This window comes from Dioscorea cayenensis, chromosome 8 (assembly GCF_009730915.1).
Source record: "Dioscorea cayenensis subsp. rotundata cultivar TDr96_F1 chromosome 8, TDr96_F1_v2_PseudoChromosome.rev07_lg8_w22 25.fasta, whole genome shotgun sequence".
Lineage (NCBI taxonomy): Eukaryota > Viridiplantae > Streptophyta > Magnoliopsida > Dioscoreales > Dioscoreaceae > Dioscorea > Dioscorea cayenensis.
In genome coordinates this window covers 4,091,253-4,112,669 of record NC_052478.1, presented here as the reverse complement: position 1 = coordinate 4,112,669, position 21,417 = coordinate 4,091,253, and the positions used below count along the sequence as shown (strand labels likewise).

Below are 21,417 nucleotides of genomic sequence, written 5' to 3'. Positions count from 1 at the left end.
CTTTCCCTCTCTTTTCTTTTTTCTTTTGTAGGACCTAGGTCTTTCTCCTCTTACCACTCCTGGTGGTGCTTTTGTAGAGCTTTGACTCTTTTTGCATGTTTTCTATTTTAATGCATGTGGTTCATCCATTTTTTTTAAAAAAATAAAAAAAAAAAAAATAAAGTTACAAGTTGTTCATTCTGTCACGACGGCTAAAAGAAGGCTACATCCAAAATTGTGTAAATCAAGTATGAAATTGATTCATTTTGTGTAATTTTATAGAAAGTTGTATATATATATTGAAATATAATTAAAAGCGTGTGTATATATTTTTGAGAGAATATTACGTACATGACAAACTTGTTTAATTTTGTACAACGAAATTTTAAGAAACTGATAGCAAATTCAATATGTTAATTGCTGGTTTTTTTTTTGGACACTTGATGAACAATCAAACATAGCAAACTTTGCTAAACAATTATTACTATGAAACTAGCATGTAAAATTCAACATTATACACATCATGGTTATACACACTTATTGCACACTGTTTTAGCACTAGACAAACCATCAAACATAATATGTACTACTATTATTTTCTTTATTTTTTTATTAATAAATGTGAAAAAACCATCATCTTTAGAGAAAAAAGCATCATGACTCCAGTTAAGAAGGTCAATAAATACTTTTTTTTTATTTTTTTTGACAAAAGGTCTATATATATACTATTGCAAACTATATAAGTTGAACTATTATCACAAAATTTGATAAACAGTTACAGTTGGCAACATACAACGAATTGTTATAGACCCATTAGCAAAGTAATCACCGGTCACAAGTCAATAAGACATAATTTAAATTGAAACTTGCTAAAACATAAACATAATTAACCTTATTTAATTATAAAATATAAATTAAAGGTAATTATTAATTATTAGCCAATATGAAGCTTCATCAGTTAAATCTAAGGTCAATAAGAAAATATAAATAAACTTCTATAAATAAAATTCTATGGGACTTGACAAGCAATGAACATTAAATTACCAAAAATAATTTAAGGCAAATTAAAAAGCTGCTTTGAATTTCAAACACCAATTTTCAGTAACCTCCCTAACAAAAAAAATAAGCTCTTCCCTTGTTGATACAAACAAGTCAAACTTTAACCTCAAACTATGAGTGCAATGTTTTTTTTTTTTAAAAAAATACTTTTATCTTTTTTTTAAGATATATATATATTTACCAATATTGAGATTATACAAGAAGCTATATGTGGGAGTTCGACCATGTAACAGTCTTCATGTAAAGAATTTAACTCTTAGGGCTACGTAGATTCTCCCAAAAATATGCCAATAATTCTAGTTGTCCTCTTCCAAAACACAACTTTGATTAAAATAGTTATAAATCACAAAGGAGAGTTTGTCATCAACAGAGATTCAAAACCAAAACCATCAATTAAGAAAAAAATTTAACAAAAACCATAGTTCCCAATCTATTCCAATGGAAATGGGTCCCCAAAAGGTTGGCCAATTCTCACAATCAATTTAATTATTATGCAAAAGATCAAGTACCTTCAGAACCCCTAGCAGGTAATCCATGTTCACAAAAGTGGATGTAAAAGCATGAGGAGCATCAAAACACCATTGTCCATTCTAAAAACTTACACCATTAAGATTGCAAACATTAATTTACAAATTGGACTTTGACTTTATTAGCCGTTTTACAAAGCATTCTAAAAACCTAGTAGCTCTTAGAGGATAATGGTTAGTCCAGACCTAAAAATCACCATAGTTATGATTTAAAATATGGATGCAATGCTTATTAACACCAAACCTGTCTGATGTCCAAACTTCCGTCAATTTTAAAGAATGTAATATTGCCCCAACAAATAAAATGGAAGCCACCACTATTACTACTCTTGCCCAAGGCAAAATTTCTAGCCAATTTAAATATCTCACCAGAAGTTGAATCATGAACAAGATAGCAAGAAAGAAGTTAAGAAGGAATAGAGAGAACTATTGATGAGAATCATACAACAAACTGTAAAATTTTTAGATGATTCCAAGAATTAATGCAGCTCACAACTTTATCAATCAAATAATGCCACTGATATACATTAAGTATTTTCGAGGAAATAGGGACCCTCGATAAGTGAAAGGAAAAATTCCCAAGTTCATGCAGAAGTAAGATTTAAAAGTTGAATTAAAACAATACGCATAAAGGTAACCACTTTTAGTCCAATTTGAATAAAATAACACCGTTAGAGTCTGAACAAACGATGCCCGAGAGAACCAAAATGGCAGAAAATCTAATCCAATGAATTCTAACATTTGCAATATTATGAAAAAAACCATAACAAAATCTCCATTTTTAAACCACAAAAGATTAGCTCACTAAAGCTAGCGGATAGAATTTTCCTTTAGCAGAGTGAAGTACCTTTTGTAACAAGATCTAAGAGTACAAGCATCTAAAGAAGCAAGATTACCATGGACTTCTGAGATCTCTAAACTAGAAATGAGAGTCTCAGTGTCTTGAAAATCTCTATCCACGGAAGACATACCTTTAAATCTCCATAATTAAATAATTACGGGTGTGAGAAATAATATGATTTAAAGCACAAATGTGGTTAGGCCCAACTTGACATTCCAAACATTGCCTTCTAACTAAAATCTACAACGAATTTTAAACAGGGCTTTCAAAAAAAGATGCGTACGAATAAAAATTGGCAATCCAATTACTATTAGCTACAATCTATCAAGCCTCGCCCGACGTCTGGCCAATCCTCTTTTACCATTATGCTATGTGAAGCTCGGACCCAAAAAATCCCAAATCAAACAAACAATTCTTAGAAAAAATTCATTAAAAAGTCTCGGTTTAATAGAATAATGAGTGAAACTACACTCCTCGGGATGTTCATAGGAACAAAATATAGAATTAAAATCACCTACTATTACTGAAGGGAGATTAAGCAAAAAAAAAAATTCCAAAAATCCTTCTGAATCGAAACTCTTAACATTATAAACTACAAAAAATTACCCCGTCAGAAGGTTTAGCTGAAAAAATAACGAGATGCAACACATAGCACAAGTATGTGAGTGGAGTTATCTTCCTAACATATCGGTTCCCAACCCCAATAATTCCTTACGATAAGAATCTAGGGAGGATAGCCACCCATTAACATTGATTAGAAATTTTTTTTATCAAAACCAAACAGCCATCTTTTTATTAGCGCCAGCTTCCACCAAGCACACAACATCCCCCTTCAATTGTGAACTGTGTTTAACTAAACTTGCAGTGCTAGGGTTTAACACTCTCACAAGTCCAACACTATAAATACTATGGAGAAAATAACAAGAAAGGGCTTAGGGTAGGGATTTTTAACTCGAAGAAGAACATATGTGGGAATGACAACATTAAAACAAGGCTCAGATTCACCTTCAGTTGGTCATTTAAGTCCAGCCAAATACCATAGCTCAGCAAATTCATCAGCTCTCTGAAACAGAATAGCTCAGTAGCTGTCGACGCAAGCTAACTGGCAAGTACCATCACAGAAAATTGGTTTGCTGCATGCCTGGAATACCATCATACACCATGAATCTCACAAAGATTACATGTAAAGGTGAATCGCATCATCATTGCCCGAGTGAAGGCAAAGTTCTTACCCGCTTGGAAAGAACAAAACTCTTCACTATCCACACTTTCTAGCCAAATTCAAGATTGCAAATCCAAAGCAAACCAAAATGAGCTGTTTGAAACAATCCCCGAGAGCATTATAAATGGTCAGGACAAGAGCTTGCAAGTACTTAAAAAGCAAGAAGGCATCAAGCACCAGGATACCATCGCCAGCATGCCTGCACCCAGCACTGGGCACATGGTCACTATTAAATACTAACAGTAGGAAGCTCAATGACCTGCAGCACAATTTCAATAGGCTCCAAATTGCATCAGTAAATCATCCAGCCAAAATACCACACAGATATAAACATTGTCATGTAATGACACAGTGGTTGCTAGCAGACTGCACATTAGCAGCAGGCCATCAAAGCTGCTTTATCAATTATATAACTTTAGAAAGAATGTCTGAACCGAGAACATGCTAAGTTCGCAAATACCTCACATTATTAGAGTAAATACTAGACCCACTTCGGTAAATTTATTATACATGAATATCAATATCAGTCTTGGTCTCCCATCATACCAGCATAAACTTTTGGGAGGAATCAGACCAACCTGATATGAATTGTCCTGACATTGTATCAAAGCTTGTTCACATGCTTGTTGGCAACATGGCCAAACTTTCATAACAAGCAAAGGGCACAAATAATTTTGTCAAATTTCACAATAGTAAAGAAAAAAAAAATTCTTCAAACACAGTATCAAGTGCTCAAAAACTGAAAGCAGTACCCAACACAAGTCAAACACAATTCAAAATTAATCCTAACGGAAGATTCTGAAAAGAAAATAAAGACAAAAACAAGGCTCAGATTCGCCTTCTGCAGGTCATCTGATTCCAACCAAGTACCACAGCTGAACCCATTACTGGCTCTCAAAAATGGAAAGGGTGCGGTGGTTGCTAGCTAAGTGGCTGGCCATCCAAACCGTTCAAGCCACTTTCATAGAGAGACCATCTGGGTCAAGAGGTTTGGTCAGTAAATCATCGCTCACCGATTGGTGATTTGCAACCTCATTGCCTCTAGTGTGTGTGGGTGGGTGCAAAAGGGCTCATCCGAAAAAAAATCAAAGCTCAAGCTCAGCTGATTTATTATAAAACAAGGTTCATCAAGCCGAAAACAATATGACCATCAGAAGATGCCAATATGAAAGGAATTGAGAAGCTCAGAACCACCCTTCAACACCAGCCATATGCTGGTCATTATAATGAAGAAGGAATGATAACAAGAAGAACAAGAAGAAGAAAAAGAAGATGATGAAGACCAACATACTGAAATCTCTTAGCAGCATATGGCTGCAGGTCATAATTACCTGCCCCGCCATACGCACACATAGCACAGGGTTGTTCATCACAGCATCCACGGACACTCAAGGAATTTTATTTATCCCAACAATAAAGACGAGAGAGAGAGAGAAGTGGTGGTGGCTCACCTGACGCGAGGCAGACGAGGATCAAGCATAATTATTATGTCAGGAGTTGGTTGTAATGTTCTGAAATCAGACAATGTATAAATAAGCAAAAACGAAAAGCAATTAAGAAGTCACCACCCCAACAACTGAGCAACAAGACCTGTCTTCCATGCAAGAGCTCAATAGTTTAACTCCTTCTCACTACATGGTTGAGGCGACATAATAATAAAAAACAAAACAAAACCAAAAAACAAAGGCAATTAATTAAGAATCTAATAACATAAGAATATTAAAGAAACAATTAAAAAGGCCACAAATAATTGTCAAATTTCACAATAGTAAAGAAAAAAATAATCTTCAAACACAGTATCAAGTGCTCAAAAACTGAAAGCAATACCCAACACAAGCCAAACACAATTCAAAATTAATCCTAACTGAAGATTCTGAAAAGAAAATAAAGACAAAAACAAGGCTCAGATTCGCCTTCTGCAGGTCATCTGATTCCAACCAAGTACCACAGCTGAACCCATTACTGGCTCTCAAAAATGGAAAGGTGCGGTGGTTGCTAGCTAAGCGGCTGGCCATCCAAACCGTTCAAGCTGTTAGATGTATATGTAGATGTGTATGCATACCTATATTTAGTCTAACTGTATATACATATGTGTATATGTATATGATGGATACTTGTATTGTTTCTGCCTATATGTAAACCACAATGGTTGTTCAATAATAATGAGAATTTGTTCATTCATTCATAGATCTTTTGTCACTATGATTCACACTTAGTTCACTGCCTCAATCAAGACTTTTTGGTCTTACTCTGACGGTGAGTATACTTCTCAGGCTTTTCGTGCCTTTTTGTCTTCTAAAGGCACCTTGTTTCAGTTGTCTTGTGCTGGGGCTCATCCTCAAAATAGGGGTCGCCGAACGCAAATATCGTCATATCTTAGAGACGACTCGTGCTCTTCTTCTTGGTGCCTTTCTCCCTCCTCATTTTTGGGCTGATGCAATTAGCACAACTGTTTATTTGATTAACCTTCAACCCTCATCCCAACTTCATGGTCGCAGTCCAAGAGAGTGTCTTCATGGAACACCTCCCCGCTATGATCATCTCCGTGTTTTTGGCTGTCGCTGTTTTGTTTTACTCTCATCTCGGGGGTGAACAAAGCTCACTGCCCAGTCTTTTTCTTGTGTTTTTCTAAGGTATAGCCTTGAACATAAAGACTAGTTATTATGATCATGTCACTCATCATATACGTATATCCCGTGATGTCACGTTTGATGAGTCTACCCCTTTTATGCTTCTCATTCTACTACGTCTTCCTCTCCATCTATTCATGTTATTAGCATCTATTCATTACCAAAGCACATACACGTGATCAGCATCTACTTATGTTATCCAAACTCAAGACACATGATCCGCATTGAGTTTGAGGAGGTGTTATATGTATATGTAGATGTGTATGCATACCTATATGTATTCTAGCTATATATACATATGAGTATACCTACATGATGGATATTTGTATTGTTTCTGCCTATACGTAAACCACAATGGTTGTTGTTTAGTAAGAATGAAAATTCATTCATTCTCTTCCTTCTATCACAAGCCACTTTCATAGAGAGACCTTCTGGGTCAAGAGATTTGGTCAGTAAATCATCGCTCATCGACTAGTGATTTGCATTATCCTCATTGCCTCTAGTGTGTGTGGGTGGGTGGGCACAAAAGGGATCATCCGAAAAAAATCAAAGCTTAAGCTCAACTGGTTTATTATAAAACAAGGTTCATCAAGCCTAAAACAATCTGACCATCAGAAGATGCCAATATGAAAGGAATTGAGAAGCTCAGAACAACCCTTCAACATCAGCCATATGCTAGTCATTATAATGAAGGAATGAAAACAAGACGAAGAAAAAGAAGATGATGAAGACCAACATACTGAAATCTCTTGGCAGCATATGGCTGCAGGTCATAATTACCTGCCCCGCCATACGCATACATAGCACAGGGTTGTTCATCACAGCATCCAAGGACACTCAAGGAATTTTATTTATCCCAAACAATACAGACGCGAGAGAGAGAGAGAGAGGGGTATGCAGTGGTGGCTCACTTGACGCGAGGCAGATGAGGATCAAGCATAATTATTATGTCAGGAGTTAGTTGTAATGTTCTGAAATCAGACAATGTATAAATAAGCAAAAACGAAAAGCAATTAAGAAGTCACCACCCCAACAACTGAGCAACAAGACCTGTGTCTTCCATGCAAGAGCTCAATAGTTCGACTCCTTCTCACTACATGGTTGAGGCGACATAATAATAAAAAACAAAATAAAACCAAAAAACAAAGGCAATTAAGAATCTAATAACATAAGAATGTTAAAGAAACAATTAAAAAGGAAGAGGCATATCCACAGACGATTGGAAGATGCTCTCATAAGAAGAGCGGAGGCCCTTCAGGTGAAGGGTTGTAGAATAAGAAGATATCAACCCAAAAGCATCTAGTAGAAAACTGGACAAAATGATATGTCTAATCTTGGTCGATATGATCTTTTGGCTCTCGATATAATGAGGTAGAAGTAAAAAATTAATGTAACCAAGAAGTTAGGACAAAGACCTTGTTGTGGTTATTGTAAATTGTAATCTAATAAAATAAGATGTCAAAGACATATTTGCCAAAGGATGTCTAGCATTAGAAAGGCTTTGAATGGAAGGATCAACATCCATAACAGATTACCTAAATACCAATAGCTTATTTGCATGCTGCCCACAAAGAAAGCTCAATTAGCTCTAAAGGACAAAATACAGTTTGCGTTTAAAAACTGAATGTCCTAGAAAACAACCAAAAAGCTTGTAGAAGACCATAATAACAAGAATTCCATCATGGTAATAAGCCACATAGAAGACTTCTACCACAATAGAACATGTTTTGCCAAAATCTGTGTGATAGAAATTGCCAATAAACTAGAGAGGCTCAGAATAACTCTTAGACTTCAGCAATTCTGCCATGCAAATTCCAGTGGCTGCAAATAAATGCCCGCCATGAAGGAGACCAGCAACAATAATCATATGATAGTCATGACAGCAATATAAGTGCTTGAATGTCGCTTTAAAAATCCCTAAATCCTAAACCCTTAAACAAAATGCCAAGAATTGATAAAGGACACCCAGAAAATAACCATAAATCCCTGGGCACAGCCATCACAGCCTCTAGAGAGTAAAGAGAGAGACCAATGCAGGAACATAGTCATGTATGCTGCAAAGGGGAGAGATACTTTAAATAGGATTGCTCTTCAGCAAACATACCTCGAAGATTTTCTACCAGCAAAACAGGGAAACTCGCAAGTGCTTGCAATTAAAAGGGATCCACAGAGAGAGCGAGGAATAGGAACACCCTGCCCTCGCAGTCCGAGGGAAGTGTTCTTGTACATCTTAACTTAGAGGAAAAAATTTTTTTTTTAAAACCATAAAAATAATTAATTAAACCAATTCTATAAAAACTTACTATTAAAAAAAATTAAATGAACTTCCCATAATAATAATAAATTTCACTGTAAAATCAATTTTAAACTATATTATTTTCAACCTAAATTCAAAATAAAATCGTGATATACATTCCGGATTTTATCCATTAACATTACTAAATTTACTTAAAATCAAGATGAAATTTGAAAGTTGCCTGTACACAAACTCATAATTATGTGGAAAAATTCCACAAATCAAAGCAAAACAAACAAGTAACCTTTTAATAAAAGTATTGTCTACCAGGCTGCTCAATTCTCCGCTACCGGTCACTATCGGTCAGTAAATAATAAAATTACATATAACCTACGACCATTTATTTTCGTTGAAAACCAGGCTTAGTACCAAAATGATGACAAACCAACAAATAATTACATAAAAGCAGTCTTTCGAGGCCTATTCGTCATTAATTTAGACTAATGACTAAAAGAAGCTGGATGGAGAAATTGAACTCACAAAGTGGCCCTTTAAAAAACCCAAGATAATTCTGCCTGGATAGCCATTTAAAAAATCTAGTCATATATAACAGGCAACACATATCTATACAAGCTACAATCCTATTAGGACTATTAGGAAATTCAGACTGACATTTTCAAAAAAATTTAGTAAGCAAATAACATTTTTATCTAATATTAAATCTGAACAGCAAACAGATTGCATGAAACTGACTAGTTGGCTGAGTGTGTCCATCGATAGTGTGTTGGATTAGCAAACATATTTGAATATACAACCTTGGTGCCTAATACTATCAGCTTAAACCTTTTTCATAGTGAAATTTTGCTTGCATTTTACTTAGACATGCAAAATGCCTCACAACTTAAATCCTTCATAGCAATTGCCGGTGCTACATTAGTAGCCAAATATCAAATAACAGCAAAATGACAAAGTAGACCAGACACTGGGCAACAATTTCAAAAACAAATCGAATCATACTGCAAAGACAGGACAGAAACCAGGAACATTTTTTGAAACAGATTTGAAAACAGGAAAAAACCCAAAAGCAGTTACCTTTTCAAAATAGAACCACAAGTGCAACTGAAACATTAAAACAAGGCTCAGATTCACCTTTAGTTTGGTCATGAAATTTCAGCTTCCACAAATTCACCAGCCCTCACAAATGGAATAGTTCCATATGTAGCCTGCAAGATAGCTGGCATTCCAAGCAAGCTTGCCATTACCATCACACAGAGAGATGATGTATCCATGGCTAGCAGATACACCTTCAACCACACAGATCACAAGGTGATTCATATAACCATCGCTGGCATGAAGGAAAAAGTTCTAAACCACATGGAAAGAACAAAACTATTTTGTCTCACACTTCATAGCCAATTTTTTTAGCAAGCAAAAACTAACCAGCAGTTTGCAACTATTTTAAAGAACAACGGCATCATAATTTAGGCCTCCTTAACCAACATACCTCTTCCAAGCACAAAGTTAACCAGCCAGAAAAACCAACCAATACATCTGCAGTAATATAATGATGCAGTGGTTGCCAGCAGACTGCAGATTAATGGCTGGCCATCCAAACTGCTTCATCATTTCCATCATTTAAGAAGAATATCTGAACCCACAAATAAATCATAGAGAACCAGTGCCTCTTTTGGAAAAATGTAAGTCACAAATACTTGCAACAAAAATAAAACAATGCTCAGATTCACCATCTTCAAGTCACCTGATTCCAACCAATTACCATAGCTCAACCAATGCATTGGCTCTCAAGTACGTAAAGGTTACAGCGGTTGCCAGCTAGGTAGATGGCCTAGCTGTCCATCCAAGCTGTTGGGCTGTTTACATAACAAAGAGATAAACTTGGTCAAGAGTTGCGGTCAGTAAAGCAACAATCACCTCCAAACATGCAAAAATTACATGCACTGGTGCTTATCATATCCTCATCGCCTCTAATGTGTGTGTGTTCTCAAGTATGCATGTCACAGTGACCGAGGTCTAGCAGATTTGGCGACAAGCACTCCTAATTTAACTGAATTCAAGAACATGGACAGGCATGGAGCGCAATCGCAAGCTCAACAAATACTTCTACTCTCACCTAACGAATTTCTCAACTAATTCTTATCAAAAACAAGTTTCAACAAGCCAAAAAATAATCTGAACTTTAGAAGATGTAAATATGGAAGGAATAGTAAGGCTCATAACTACCCATCTTATCAAAAACAAGATGCATCCAGCCAAAAAATAATCTGAACTTCAGAAGATGTAAAAAATATGGAAGTAATTGTAAGGCTCAGAACCACCCTTCTTATCAAAAACAAGATTCATCAAGCCAAAAAATTATCTGAACTTTAGAAGATGTAAATATGGAAGGAATTGTAATGCTCAGAACCACCCTTCAATATCAGACATTGGTCATTATCACAAAGGATATAGAAAAAGAAGAAGAAAATGGAAATGAAGTGCCAACATACTGAAATCTCTCATCAACATGGCTGTACCAACATACTGAAATCTCTCATCAACATGGCTGTACCAACATACTGAAATCTCTCATCAACATGGCTGTAGGTCAACACAACCCGCCAAGCCATAATTGGCATAGGGTTGTTCATCAGAAGTCTCTAGGGCACAAGGATGTAAACATATTTAAGTCCTATAGAAGGCTTCTGGAACAATAGAATATGCTTCATTCAATCCAGAAAGAGCACAGTTACGAAAATAACAAGAATCACTCCATCCCATTACCTATAGGTCTATTAACACCGGGTTCCTTGTACAGAGTATTCATGTCTAGCCAACGAGGCAAATCCAAACCTCAACTCACATGCAGTGAGAATGAAGGTGTTAAAATAGTAACTCTGTCTATGCATCAACCCAACAGGTGGTTTTGTTCACATTGAGTATTAAACAAAAAAGGTTGCCAATTTGAAAGGAATTGAGAAGCTCAGAACCACCCTTCAACGTCAGCCATATGCTGGTCATTATAATGAAGAAAGATAGAATGAAAACAAGAAGAACAAGATGAAGACCAAGCATACTGAAATCTCTTAGCAACATATGGCTGCAGGTCATAATAACCTGCCCGCCATACGCATACATAGCACAGGGTTGTTCACCACAGCATCCACGAACACTCAAGGAATTTTATTTATCCCAACAATAAAGACAAGAGAGAGAGAGATGCAATGGTGGCTTACTTGACGCAAGGCAGATGAGGATTAAGCATAATTATTATGCCAGATTATGCCAGGAGTTAGTTGTTCTGTTTTTAAATAAGCAAAAACAAAAAGCAATTAAGAAGTCCCCAACCAATGATCAAGCAATAAGACATTTGACTTCCATGCAGGAACTCAAGAATTCGACACCACACTGCATGGCTGAGGTGGCATAATAATAAAAACAAAACAAAACAAAAAAACAAAGGCAATTAAGAATCTAATAACATAAGAATGTTAGAGAAACAATTAAAAAGGAGGAGACATATCCACAGACGATTGGAAGATACTCACATATGAAGAACGGAGGCTTTTCAGGTGAAGGGTTATATAATAAGAAGATATTGACCTAAATGGAATAGTTCCCTGGGTCGCCTGCAAGATAGCTAGCATTCCAAGCAAGCTTGCCATTACCATCACACACAGAGATGATGTATACATGGCTAGTGGATACACCTTCAACCACACAAAGATCACAAGGTGATTCATATCATCATCGCCGGCATGAAGGAAAAAGTCCTAAACCACATGGAAAGAACAAAACTGTTTTGTTCCACACTTCTTAGCCAATTTTTTTAGCAAGCACAAACTAACCCGCAGTTTGCAACTATTTCAAAGAACGACAGCATCATAGTTTATGCCTCCTTAACCAACATACCTCTTCCAAGCACAAAGTTATCCAGCCAGAATAACCAACCTATACATCTGCAGTAATATAATGATGCAGTGGTTGCCAGCAGACTGCAGATTAGCAGCTGGCCATCCAAACTGCATCATCATTTCCATCATTTTACGAAGAATATCTGAATCACGGTGAAAATTAGAGCATCAAACAAACAAAGCCATTGATGGGGGCCAAGTCTAGATATACATGCAAAGTTTGAAGTTGATCACGACCTCAATTAATAGAGTGACTAATAGTCCCAAATCGACCAAGTCATTAAATACGAATATGAATCTATAACTTAAGGTATCTTATCCAAACTTTTTAGTAATCTGCACAACATATTGTGTACTGTTAAAACATTATATCATAGCTTATTAATACATTCATTTGCCATATGGTTAAACATTAACGATTACCAGGGGCAGCAAGTAAAAACTTAAAATCACCAACAGTAAAAAATATAAAAAAACCTGCACAAACAAGTTTCCAAAAAAATAATAATAAAAAAAAAAAAGCCAACGAGCCAAACACAGTCCACAATTAAATCTTGCGAACATATTTTGAAAAAAACAAAAAAACCAGTGCCTCTTTTGGAAAAATAGTAGTCACAAATACTTGCAACAAAAATAAAACAAGCCTAAGATTCACCTTCTGCGAGTCATGTGATTCCAACCAATCACCATAGTTCAACCAATGCTAGGTAGCTGGACATCCAAGCTGTTGGGCCATCTACATAACAGAGAGATCAACTTGGTCAAGAGGTGGGGTCAGTAAAGCATCAATCACCTCCAAACACACAAAATTACATGCACTTGTGCTCAGCATATCCTCATCGCCTCTAATGTGTGTGTGTTCTCAAGTATGCGTGTCACCTGATTCCAACCAATCACCATAGCTCAACCAACACATTGGCTCTCAGGTACATAAAGGTCGCAGTGGTTGCCAGCTAGGTAGCTGCCCATCCAAGCTGTTGGGCCATTTACATAACAGAGAGGTCAACTTGGTCAAGAGTTGCGGTCAGTAAAGCATCAATCACCTTCAAACAAACAAAAATTACATGCACTGGTGCTAAGCATATCCTAATCGCCTCTAATGTGTGCGTGTGTTCTCAAGTATGCATGTCACTTGATTCCAACCAATCACCATAGCTCAATCAATGCATTGGCTCTCAGGTACGTAATGGTCGCAGCGGTTGCCAGCTAGGTAGCTGGCCATCCAAGCTGTTGGGGGCCATTTACATAACAGAAAGATCAATTTGGTCAAGAGGTGTGGTCAGTAAAGCATCAATCACCAAGCGATAAGACATTAAGAAGTCCCCTCACCAATAACCAAGTGATAAGACATGGCAAGCTTGCCATTACCATCACACACAGAGATGATGTATACATGGCTAGCGGTTGCACCTTCAACCACACAAAGATCACAAGGTGATTCATATCATCATTCGCCGGCACAAGGACAAAGTTCTAGCCCACATGGAAAGACAAAACTGTTTTGTCGCACACTTCATAGCCAAATTTTTTTAGCAAGCACAAACTAACCGGCAGTACGCAACTATTTCAGAAGGACGGCATCATACTTTAGGCCTCCTTAACCAACATGCCTCTTCCAAGCACAAAGTTATCCAGCCAGAATAACCAACCGATACATCTGCGGTAATGTAATGATGCAGTGGTTGCAGCCAACTGCAGATTAGCAGCTGGCCATCCAAACTGCTTCACCATTTCCATCATTTTACGAGAATATCTGAACCAGCTAATGAATCACAAAGAAAATTAGAGCATCAAACAGACAAACAAAGCCATTGATGGGGGCCAAGTTGATCACTTCCAACTAGATATACATGCAAAGTTTGAAGTTGATCATGACCTAAATTAATAGAGTGACTAATAGTCCCAAATCGGCCAAGTCATTAAATACGAATATGAATCTATAACTCAAGGTATATTATTAAAACTTTTTAGTAATCTGCACAACACATTGTGTACGATTAAAACATTATATCATAGCTTATTAATACATTCATTTGCCATAAGGCTAAACATTCATGATTACCAGGGGCAGCAAGTAATACTGAAAAAAAAATTTCACCAACAGTAAAAATTATTAAAAAAAAAACCGCACAAAACAGTTCCAAAAAGATGATAATAATAATAAGAAGAAGAAGAAAGGCAATGAGCCAAACACAGTCCACTATTAAATCTTGCGAACATTCTGAAAAAAACACGAAAACCAGTGCCTCTTTTGGAAAAACAGTAGTAAAATACTTGCAACAAAAATATAATAAGGCTTAGATTCACCTTCTGCGAGTCATCTGATTCCAACCGATCACCATAGGTCAACCAATGCATTGGCTCTCAGGTACGTAAAGGTCGCAGAGGTTGCCAGCTAGGTAGCTGGCCATCCAAGCTGTTGGGCCAATCATATAACAGAGAGATCAACTTGGTCAAGAGGTGCGGTCAGGAAAGCATCAATCACCTCCAAACACACAAAATTACATGCACGGGTGCTCAGCATATCCTCATCACCTCTAATGTGTGTGTGTGTGTTCTCAAGTATGCATGCCACCAGATTCCAAACCAATCACCATAGCTCAACCAATGCATTGGCTATGAGGTACATTAAAGTCGCAGCGGTTGCCAGCTAGGTAGCTGGTCATCCAAGCTATTGGGTTATTTACAAAACAGAGAGATCAACTTGGTCAAGAGGTGCGGTCAGTAAAGCATCAATCACCTCTAAACACACAAAATTACATGCACGGGTGCTCGGCATATCCTCATCGCCTCTAATGTGTGTGTGTGTTCTCAAGTATGCATGTCACCAGATTCCAACCAATCACCATAGCTCAACCAATGAATTTGATCTCAGGTACATAAAGGTCACAGCGGTTGCCAGCTAGGTAGCTGGCCATCCAAGCTGTTGGGCCATCCACATAACAGAGAGATAAACTTGGTCAAGAGGTGCGGTCAGTAAAGCATCAATCACCTCCAAAAACACAAATTTACATGCACTTGTGCTCAGCACATCCTCATTGCCTCTAATGTGTGTGTGCTCTCAAGTATGCACGCACCTGGTTCCAACCGATCACCATAGTTCAACCAACGCATTGGCTCTCAGGTAGGTCGCAGCGGTTGCCAGCTAGGTAGCTGGCCATCCAAGCTGTTGGGCCATTTACATAACAGAGAGATCAACTTGGTCAAGAGTTGCAGTCAGTGAAGCATCAATAACCTCCAAACAAACAAAAATTACATGCACTGGTGCTCAGCATATCCTCATCGCCATGTGTGTGTGAGTTCTCAAGCAAGCATGTCACCTGATTCCAACCAATCACCATAGCTCAACCAATGCATTGGCTCTCAGGTACGTAATGGTCGCAGCGGTTGCCAGCTAGGTAGCTAGCCATCCTGGCTGTTGGGCAATTTACATAACAGAAAGATCAACTTGGTCATGACGTGCGGTCAGCAAAGCATCAATCACCAAGCAATAAGACTGTAAGAAGTCCCCGCACCAATAACCAAGTGATAAGACATGTCAATCTTGCCATTACCATCACACACAGAGATGATGTATACATGGCTAGCGGTTGCACCTTCAACCACACAAAGATCACAAGGTGATTCATATCATCATTCGCCGGCACGAGGACAAAGTTCTAACCCACAAGGAAAGACAAAACTGTTTTGTCCCACACTTCATAGCCAAATTTTTTTAGCAAGCACAAACTAACCGGCAGTACGCAACTATTTCAAAAGAAGGACGGCATCATACTTTAGGCCTCCTTAACCAACATGCCTCTTCCAAGCACAAATTTATCCAGCCAGAATAACCAACCGACACATCTGCGGTAATGTAATGATGCAGTGGTTGCAGCAGACTGCAGATCAGCAGCTGGCCATCCAAACTGCTTCATCATTTCCATCACTTTACGAAGAATATCTGAACCAGCTAATGAATCACAGAGAAAATTAGAGCATCAAACTAACAAACAAAGCCATTGATGGGGGCCAACTTGATCACTTCAAACTAGATATACACGCAAAGTTTGAAGTTGATCATGACCTCAATTAATAGAGTGACTAATAGGCCCAAATCGGCCAAGTCATTGAATACGAATATGAATCTATAACTCAAGGTATCTTATCCAAACTTTTTAGTAATCTGCACAACACATTGTGTACGGTTAAAACATAATATCATAGCTTATTAATACATTCATTTGCCATATGGCTAAACATTCATAATTACCAGGGGCAGCAAGTAATACTGAAAAAAAAAATTCACCAACAGTAAAAAGTATAAAAAAAACCGCACAAACAAGTTCCCAAAAAAAAAAAAGAAGAAGAAGAAGAAAGGCAATGAGCCAAACACAGTCCACTATTAAATCTTGTGCATATTTTGAAAAAAAAAACAAGAAAACCAGTGACTCTTTTGGAAGAATAGTAGTAAAATACTTGCAAGAAAAATATAATAAGGCTCAAATTCACCTTCTTCGAGTCATCTGATTCCAACCGATCACCATAGGTCAACCAATGCATTGGCTCTCAGGTACGTAAAGGTCGCAGTGGTTGCCAGCTAGGTAGTAGCTGGCCATCCAAGCTGTTGGGCCATTTACATAACAGAGAGATCAACTTGGTCAAGAGGTGCAGTCGGTAAAGCATCAATCACCTCCAAACACACAAAATTACATGCACGGGTGCTCAGCATATCCTCATCACCTCTAATGTGTGTGTGTGTGTGTTCTCAAGTATGCATGTCACCAGATTCCAACCAATCACCATAGCTCAACCAATGCATTGGCTCTCAGGTACATAAATGAAAAGCAGCGGTTGCCAGCTAGGTAGCTGGCCATCCAAACTGTTGGGCCATTTACATAACAGAGAGATCAACTTGGTCAAGAGGTGCGGTCAGTAAAGCATCAATAACCTCCAAACACACAAAATTACATGCACAGGTGCTCAACATATCCTCATCGCCTCTAATGTGTGCGTGTGTGTGTGTTCTCAAGTATGCATGTCACCACCAGACTCCAACAAATCACCGTAGCTCAACCAATGCATTTGCTCTCAGCTACATAAAGGTCGCAGCGGTTGCCAGCTCAGTGGCTGGCCATCCAAGCTGTTGGGCCATTTACATGACAGAGAGATCAACTTGGTCAAGAGGTGTGGTCAGTAAAGCATCAATCACCTCCAAAAACACAAAAATTACATGCACTAGTGCTTAGCATATCCTCATTGACTCTAATGTGTATGTGTTCTCAAGTATGCATGTGACAGTGACCGAGGGCTAGCAAATTTAAATGAAAAGGGTAAGAACTAGCAAACCTCGCCGCAGGTGAAGGAGATGGATAGGGGTTGAGAGAAAAAGGAAAACTTCACAGCGATTGGAGAGATCAAGGGTACGCTTGTGAAAAAAATTAAAATTATAGACAAAACCCTAGGGCATTCACATACCTCACCCTCGCAAGATGGAAAGAGAGGGGCTAAGAAACAAAGGAAACCTCGCCGTACCCTGAGGAGAAGACTGAGAGGAGTGGAAAGAAGAGGGGAACTTCACAACGATCAAAGAGGTTTCTAGGTTGCATCTGCGAGAAAAAAAAGAAAGAAAAGAACGGATTAGAACAATCATTTACTCCACCGTAACAAGATCGAAAGAGAGGGGAATACGAAACAGAAGAAATCGCCCGAACCTGAGGAGGAGATGGAGAAGATTCCAGAGAAATGAAGAACCTCACCAAAATCAGACGGGGTTTCAAGGGCATTCACATACCTAACTGTCGCAAGATCGAAAGAAAGGGAAGAGCAGACCTCCGGCGAGAACTCCCGAGTCTCCGGCGAGAACCCTCCCAGAGAAGGAGGAGGAGGAGGAGAGAGGGAAAAGAAAAGGGCATCGGAGATTGCGTTCAATGAAATGGGACGGGATGGGAGATATATAGAGAGAGAAAAAGCGGGACGCGGTGATGGAATGGGACCGTTGGGAAACGTTCTCAAGCTAATAAATTTTAAAAACAATTATGACAAATTAACTATCAGATTTTTTTTAAATATTTAGTAGATATTTGGATTTTAGAAAAAAGATATTGTTATTACAATTCTATTAAATTTTGATAGTTAAAAAAATTTTAAAAACAATAATGGCAATTTAACCGTCCGATTTTTGTTTATTAAATTAAGTAGGTATTTAGATTTTGGGAAAAGATGTTATCATCATAATCATATTAAATTTTGAAAGTTAAAAAATAACATTATGACACATTAACCATCAGATTTTTTTAAATTAAGTAGGTTGTTGGATTTTAAAAAAAGATATTGTTATTTCGGTAATAAAAATAACAAAATAGAAAAACAATTACGCACAATAACCGTAAAATTTTCTTTTTTAAATTTAGTCGGTATTTTTATTTTAAAAACATATATTATCATCATAATAATCCTTTTAAATTGGGAAAGTTATAAAATAACAAATTAAAAAAATAATCATGACAGTATCTGTTAGATATTTTTTTTTAAATCAACCTATTTTAAATATAGGAATCATTTATAATAAACTGAAAATAGCACTTATGACTTTTAACAATAAAATGTGAAAAAAAAATTATTTGTTGCCTGTTTGATTGATGGGTCGTGATACTAACTTGAAGAAATATTCAATTACTTATGTGAATAATTAGATTTGTATTATTTTTTTTGTCGAGTTTGGAGCCTTAATTTTAGTAAAAATATACATGATAAATGAATTTTGTTAATGTAACATTTATAAGAATGCTAGTTCTTGGATGTCACTTTTATTATGCTTTTAATTAGTTTGTTTAATTTAGTTTTTCCCAAAAATAAAGTTAAAAATCATTTTGCTATTAAATATTTAGCATTGAGATTTCATTTTTACTCAGTATTTGTAATGAATACACGTGGGCTTAAATAGAAAAAGAAAAAAAAAACTATTATAGGATAATTTAATGGTCCATATTTTCCCCTATTAGCTTTTGTCTTTTTATTATTTTTATGTGCTATCTATTTTTAGTGGAATTGATAAAAATCTTCCTTTACCTCTTGTTTGGTTGGAGGATTTTGGAGGGGTAGCAATGGATGATGAGGAGTGATGGTTATTTGGTTAAGGGAGTAAGGAGGAGGAATTTGGAGGGGGTGCTTCACCCCTCCAAATCCCTCACATCACACCCCTCCAAATCGGGGTCTTTTGGAGGGGTGGAATTATTCAACAAATATTTTAAACTTTAAATACATATGAAAAGATCAAAATACCCTTTATCAATTTGAGAAATTACCATAATATCTTTTTAAAATCTAATTTCATGTCTCATATTATTTTTGTTTTCTCTTATTTTTTTAATGTGTCGATTTAATAATAATAATATTATTATTATTATTATTTATATAATAATAATAATAATAATAATAATATAAAATATATATATATATATATAATGAGTGAGTATAGTATTAGTTTAATAATATTATTAATATTATACAAATAATATTATTACTAATGTTAAAATTAATATTATAAAAGTTGGTACAAAATAATCCTAGATATGTATAAAAAAAAATATTATAATCAATTTTATATAAAAAAACAAATTGGTAAAATACACACCACACCTCTCCTCACCCCTCCTAACTTCTCCTTCTGACCAAACAAAAAAGATAGAATACCTCTCCACACTCCTCCAATGAACCAAACATAAAATTTTTTCAAACCCTCCATTCTCCTCTCCTCCTTTCTCCCCTTCACTCCTCCCCCCTTGAAGAAAAAACAAAGCTTCAGCGCTGTCACTCTAGATCAATTTTCCAACACTCTTTTTGGTGAGCATGCAAGAGGATGAACAGTTGACAATTCACATTAACTGAAACATAAAATTTAAAAAATTGCATGAAACTAAAATGAGTAATATAAAAAAAATACAAAACAGAAATATTCAAATTAATCAAACTTGGCAAATTACAAAGGGCATCAACTGCATCATTTCTTATGAAAGACAAAGCATGAGTACTCAATTTCAAAGAAACTAAAAAGCTTGAGAAACTAAAAAGCATGAGAAATTAGGAAGTACTAAGAAAATCTGTGTGAAACTAACTATTAACTTTCCCACTAGACAAACGATCCGCAGGTTCACTTCTTCCTCCAAAGCATAAGTTGTTTGACATGAGCCTTCCATTGGAGGTAACTCCATGTTGAATCACTCTCAAAGGGCCGTAGCACATCTATGCCAGTGATCAGGTGTCAAATTTTAGGATTATGATTAAATCTAAAAGAAAAAAATCATAATAAAAATTCATTAAAAATTTTGATGAACAGTTACAGTTGACAACATACAACGAATTATCATAAAGCCCATAAACAAAGTAATCATCGGTCACAAGTCAATAAAACATCATATGAATTGAAACTTGCTAAAACATGAACATAATTAACCTTGTTTAATTATAAAATATAAATTATTGTTAATTGTTAATTATTAATTGATATGAAGCTTCACCAGTTAAATCTAAAGTCAATAACAAAATATAAATAAACTTCTATGAGACTTGACAAGCGATGAACATTAAATTACCAAAAATTATTTAAGACAAATGCCAAAAAAAAAAACTACTTTGAATTTCAAACACCAATTTTCAGTATAAGCTCTTTCTTTTTAATACAAACAAGTCAAGCTTCAACCTTCAACAACAATGAGTGCAATGTTCAAAAAAAAATAAAAATAAAATACTTTTATCTTTTTCTTAAGATCTATTTAAGAAGTTTGTTCAATGGGCATTCCAAAGTGGGTTTTTTTTAATATAAAAAGGACTACAAATACACAAAAGGCTACACTATTTATGTCATGAGAAATACAATCCGAAGCGACATTGCCATAGCTTAAAATGTGTTGACAAAGGATGTTCCTTTCCTCCTGATCGCACCAACTAAGACAATGCTCTTTATTGTTTATCAAACCCACAAGACCAAGGCAATCATAAAGGATTTGGTCCAATTTAATGTCTTTGTCCCTG

The 21,417-nt window shown here is 36.3% G+C and overlaps 1 long non-coding RNA gene across 6 annotated transcripts; it reads right to left on the bottom strand.

Moving 5' to 3' along the window:
• Positions 1-10,071: 10,071 nt before the first annotated feature.
• Positions 10,072-18,295, bottom strand: LOC120266951. 6 transcript variants are annotated; one of them, XR_005538336.1, is made up of 3 exons: positions 18,099-18,295; positions 14,713-17,993; positions 10,072-10,365 (listed from the first exon to the last, which is right to left on the bottom strand). It is a non-coding gene; the product is annotated as an uncharacterized LOC120266951 (long non-coding RNA). The 6 variants fall into 6 exon arrangements; XR_005538335.1 differs by lacking the exon at positions 10,072-10,365 and adding an exon at positions 12,510-12,548; XR_005538337.1 differs by lacking the exon at positions 10,072-10,365 and adding an exon at positions 13,601-14,167.
• Between the last annotated feature and the right edge of the window lie 3,122 nt (positions 18,296-21,417).